A 5,920-nucleotide genomic window follows, 5' to 3' on the forward strand; every position below is an offset into this window, starting at 1 on the left:
CTGTAGGCTACCAGGATCCTCCGCCCATGGGATTTTCCAGGCAAGGGTACTGGAGTGGGGTGCCTCCTTTTCCAGGGGATGTTCGCAACCCAGGGATCGAACCCAGGTCTCCAGCACTGCAGACAGACGCTTTACCATCTGAGCCAGCAGGGAAGCATCATCTACTCAGTGCCTCACGTTCAGCTACAGAGGGGGGCGTGCTATGATATAAGGATGCTGTGGACTAGAGCATTCTCAGCAGGAGACCCCCGCCCGCCCGCCTTCAACACAGAACGTTCAAAGTCACCACAGCTGGCTGGATCTGGCCTGACTCCAGGGTTGGCCGGGGGTTCCCTCCAATGGCTCTTTCCTCTGTGTGAACCAGGCAACTCACAAACATCAAGTGCTTGTCGCAAGCAGGCTAAGTTTAGGTAGGTTAATGGCTTAAATCCTGTTCTGTTGGCAAAGAGGTAGGTATGAGCACAGTCTGGAGCCCACCCAGTTTGCTCAGAACTTCTCTGGATTCATCACTGAAGGTGCCTTGTTCCCAGAAGGCCCTGGTCCCTGGCAAGCCTGCAGGTAGCTCGATTCAGCACTCTCTGTTCCATTAGGACACCTCTGCTTCAGAAAACCCCAGGAAGCGTCATCGTCCGTGAGGCAGGGAGTGTGCACCAGATGAGAAAGACGTGATGAGAGCTTAACCGAGGCCCCCAGTGCAGACTCTGTTCCCCTTTCAAGGAGGAATGATGTTAAATGACAAAGAAATAACGGCCAATGTGACAGTGAAAACAACTATGAAAACCTTCTCTGCTGAGGATTCAGAAGATAACGCAACCAACCCTCCCTGGCCCTCCATGGCCAATTCTTCTCCCTTCTTTAACTCCAGAAATAGATGGACTCCTGGGGTTTCTCTCCCCAAGAGACTCCCTCTCTCGGCCACTGGTCTCACTGGTCACTGACACCTCTCTTCAGGCGGCAGCCCCCAGGAGGCCAACTAGGAATCATAGCTAATGGTCCATAACTTAGAAACCCGGCAGGGCTTATCTGTGCTCAGCACTGACTGTCATTCTCTCAGGAGTCTTTCCCGTAAGCTGGTGTTTCGAGGGGCCAAGCAGGCCTGTTTGCAGCCGGCCTCCTGGTACAGGCGGAGGGCCTGCCTCTGGGCCCCACTGCTGGCTGGATGCCTCAGGTGCTCTTGGGCACGGGTTCCAGCTTCTGTGTGTCTGGGTTTCCTCTTCTAGAACGGAGATTATAGTAGTGCCTGCCTGGTGGGTGATTCAAGAACCGAGTTAGCATTTGTAAAGTGCTCAGATGAATGCTGGGCACACAGGGAGCCCACAGACATGTTTGTTGAACACAACACATACTTACTAAAGCACAGTTGGTTTACAACATTGTGCTAATTACTGCTGTTCAGCAAAGTGATTCAATTCTGCCTGTGTGAGCTCTGTCGCCTCAGCCGAGTCCAACTCTTTGTGACCCCTTGGACTGCAACCCTCCAGGCTCCTCTGTCCATGGGATTCTCCAGGCAAGAATAATGGAGTGGGGGTACCATTCCCTCCTCCAGGGGATCTTCCTGACCTGGGGATTGAACCCAAGTCTCTTATGTCTCCTGCATTGGCAGGCGGGTTCTTTACCACTAGAACCAACTGAGAAGCATTTGCTCAAATATGTGTCCATTGAGTCAGTGATGCTGACATATATAACCTCATATATGATATATGGGTGATCTAACCTGACATATATACAACCTCAGTTATGTATATATATCTATGTATATATGCATATATATGTTTTTTTCTAATACTCTTTTCAATCACGGTTTATCTCAGGATACTGAATACACTTCCTTGTGCTGTACAGGAGGACCTCGTTGTTTATCCACCCTGTATGTAAGAGTTTGCATCCCCGACTCCCAAGCCTTGCCTCCCCCTTGGCAGCCACCTGTCTGTCCTCCGTGTCTGTACAACATGTAATTTTTAGCAACTGCCTAGAAGCAAACGCAAAGCACAAGCGTCCTCTTCATCTAACGGCTCAGTACCTCTCGGCTGTTGGTTCTTATCCAGAGCCTCACTAAGCTGATGTGTCTTATGGAAACTCATGATGTCTTGTGGAAACTGCCCCCATGGCAACAAAGCCAGCAGTCTGCCAGCTTCAAGCAGGAATGGTATCTGGCTGTGTGAATGGCATCTGTTTCATTTTCAGAGAAGAGCCTCTAAACTCATCAACTGTCCAACTTAAGGCCAAGCTCAAAACTTTTAATTAAGGGCACGGTTCAGTCTGTGCCAATGTCTACAAAATTCTTAAATTTGAAGATGTGAGGAAATGGGCAAAAATGCTGGAATTTAAGGGAAACATTGCCATTCTTTTGATGAATGTTGACCTCACCCTGTGTTTCTCCATTTCCTGCCACACCGGGGACATTTTTCCCACGAGAGCAGCTCACTTGGAGCGGTGATCAGGGGTGGAGAGGCAGCCACGTGAACCGAGGAGGGAATATTCTGAACGTTCCATAGCTAGACATCACCTTAAGAAATAGTGAAGCATTTCAGAGCACAAACTAGAAAAAAGAGAGCTTTTAGGTCCAGTAAATCATTGTTGCTATTCAGCCTCTAAGTCATGTCAGACTCTGGGACCCCACAGACTGTAGCCCACCAGGCTCCTCTGTCCATGGGATTTTCCAGCAAGAACACTGGAGTGGGTTGCCATTTCCTCCTCCAGAGGATCTTCTAGACCCAGGGATTGAACCCATGTCTCTTGTGTCTCCTGCATTGGCAGGTGGATTCTTTACCACTCGTGCTGCCTGGGAAGTGCTTGCTCAAATTCATGTCCATTGAGTTGGTGATGCTCTCTAACCATCTCATCCTCTGCTGGCCCCTCACCCCCAAGTAAAACAGGAAGATATAAACTTTCTGGAAGTACTATGGGCCCTGTAAGTGAAAAGGACAGACCTCTGTTTTGGAGGAAGCCCCGTGGCTTCAGGGCTCCACGGACACCTGTTACCCAGCAGCTACCTCTCCTGAAATTTGCTCTGGATCCAGGCAGAAGGTCAGACCTCTTCTGCCACTGGTCCCTGAAGACAGCTGCAGCGGGAGCAGATAAACAGCTTCCTGACAACTCCAGGACACACGACGTCTCTGTTCACACTAGGAAAGGTTGTTTCAGTAGGAGGTGAACATCAAAGGAACAGGCTTAGCATCCAGCTTTCGCTGCTCAGACAGGGTCTTGGTTCACGTAACCACCCTTCTGTGGCCACTGTTGTAAGCCAAGGAACACAAGTGTCCCAATTTCAGCTTCCAACACAAACTTCCTTAGCTTTGTCTTCTCCCAGATGAGCATTCTGTCTCTGCAGATGTAAGCCTCCAGGTCCCTGTCTTCCCCTCCAGTAGGATCGCTCAGGATGCAAAGGCCAGGGGCTTGCTGGCTTGCTGGTTAAATTGGGGTTCAGCGCCCCTCCCACGGGGCTGGCGCCCACACTTTTCCCCATTAAACTCAGTTCCTTTCATAGCAGCCCCTCTCTCAGCCCCTTTGTTGGGTTGGGGGCTTTCTCCCAGAGCCGTTCAGATGCTTTGGACACCTCCTCACCCTGATGTGCTGGCAGTGGGAGGGCTCCCGAGACCTGGCAATTTACTGAAAAAGAAAATCAACACAGACTGAACTTTTGTTTCAGGATTATGATGTCAAATATATTTGTTCTCTTCTGTGCTGCCAAGCAGTTTAGAATTTGCCTTTAATTAGTAGTGTCCTAGCTTCCCTGGTGGCTCAATGTAAAAATCCACCCGCCAGTACTAGAGATGCAAGAGATGAGAGTTCAATCCCCGGATCAGGAAGATCCCCTGGAGGAGAAAATGGCAAGCCTCTCCAGTATTCTTGCCCGAAAAGTCCCATGGACAGGGGAGCCTGGCAGGCTATACAGTCTATAGGGTCACAAAAGAATCAGACATGACTTAGCACTAAACAACAATAATGACAGAAAAAAACCTAAGCCAGGATAAGATTCATGCTTTTAAACCTACCCTGCTTCATCTCTTACCAAAAATATAGCACTAAGAGAAGATGAAAAAAGGCCCCACCTTCAGAAAAGAGATGAATTCTTGCTGTAACATGTCTTCATCATTTAAAATGACAATGACGTTGTACGTAATATATACAATGTATACTTTTGCCTTTTCTCACTTAATCTTGATAATTATTGTAAGAAGTTGACAGAGCAGGTAGATTTCCCTTTACTTTGTAAAGAGGACTTGCCTGAAGCCACATGACGGTGTAATCTCAGCACAAAGGAAGAATTTGGTTCACCTCACTATGGTTCAGGATTGGATCTATCTGGGGTGGGAGTGAGGGGTGGGGGGAACAGGCATCCCTCAGCCTCTCCCAACCAGCAGGACAGGGCCCTTGACCTTCTTGCTCCTCACCCATTGCCCCCAGGGAAGGTAGCCTTTCAGCAAATGGTACATCAGAGTTAAGTCCAGAGAAGTGGGCGGTGCCAGCACCAGTCAAGAAGTTTGCTTTTTTTTCTGGTTCTGTTCACAGATGGTCATTAAGATCCAAGGCAGACACTCTTAGCAGAATGGTGATCAGGACTGACATCACGCTATAGCGGAACTCAGTGGAGGATGGAGCAGAAAAGCAAGGAGGTAGCGACTCCAGGGAGAAGGACAGGTTTCCAGGTCTTTGTTGGAGGAGGCCTCAAACTGACCCCGGAGAGCAGTGAGGCCCGTTTCCACACCCCTAGATGCTGCAGTTCAGTTCAGTCGCTCAGTCGTGTCTGACTCTTTGCCACCCTGTGAACCTCAGCACGCCAGGCCTCCCTGTCCATCACCAACTCCCAGAGTTCACTCAGACTCACGTTCATCGAGTCAGTGATGCCTTCCAGCCATCTCATCCTCTGTCGTCCCCTTCTCCTCCTGCCCTCAATCTTTCCCAGCATCAGGGTCTTTTCCAATGAGTTAGCTCTTTGCATCAAGTGGCCAAAGTATTGGAGTTTCAGCTTCAACATTAGTCCTTCCAATGAACACCCGGGACTGATCTCCTTTAGGATGGACTGGTTGGATCTCCTTACAGTCCAAGGGACTCTCAAGAGTCTTCTCCACCACCACAGTTCAAAAGCATCAGTTCTTCGGTGCTCAGCTTTCTTTATAGTCCAACTCTCATATCTATACATGACCACTGGAAAAACCATAGCCTTGACTAGACGGAACTTCGTTGGCAAAGTAATGTCTCTGCTTTTGAATATGCTGTCTAGGTTGGTCATAACTTTCCTTCCAAGGAGTAAGCATCTTTCAGTTTCATGGCTGCAATCACCATCTGCAGTGATTTTGGAGAAAAATAAAGTCTGACACTGTTCCCACTGTTTCCCCATCTATCTGCCATGAAGTGATGGGACTGGATGCCATGATCTTAGTTTTCTGAATGTTGAGCTTTAGGGCAACTTTTTCACTCTCCTCTTTCACTTTCATCAAGAGGCTCTTTTGTTCCTCTTCACTTTCTGCCGTAAGGGTGGTGTCATCTGCATATCTGAGATTATTGATATTTCTCCCGGCAATCTTGATTCCAGCTTGTGCCTCCTCCAGCCCAGCGTTTCTCATGATGTACTCTGCATATAAGTTAAATAAGCAGGGTGACAATATACAGCCTTGATGTACTTCCTTTCCTGTTTGGAACCAGTATGTTGTTCCATGCCCAATTCTACTGTTGCTTCCTGACCTGCATATAGGTTTCTCAAGAGGCAGGTCAGGTGGTCTGGTATTCCCATCTCTTTCAGAATTTTCCACAGTTCATTGTGATCCACACAGTCAAAGGCTTTGGCATAGTCAATAAAGCAGAAATAGATGTTTTTCTGGAACTCTCTTGCTTTTTCCATGATCCAGTGGATGTTGGCAATTTGATCTCTGGTTCCTCTGCCTTTGCTAAAACCAGCTTGAACAGCTGGAAGTTCATG

This window comes from Ovis canadensis, chromosome 8 (assembly GCF_042477335.2).
Source record: "Ovis canadensis isolate MfBH-ARS-UI-01 breed Bighorn chromosome 8, ARS-UI_OviCan_v2, whole genome shotgun sequence".
In the NCBI taxonomy this organism is placed as follows: domain Eukaryota; kingdom Metazoa; phylum Chordata; class Mammalia; order Artiodactyla; family Bovidae; genus Ovis; species Ovis canadensis.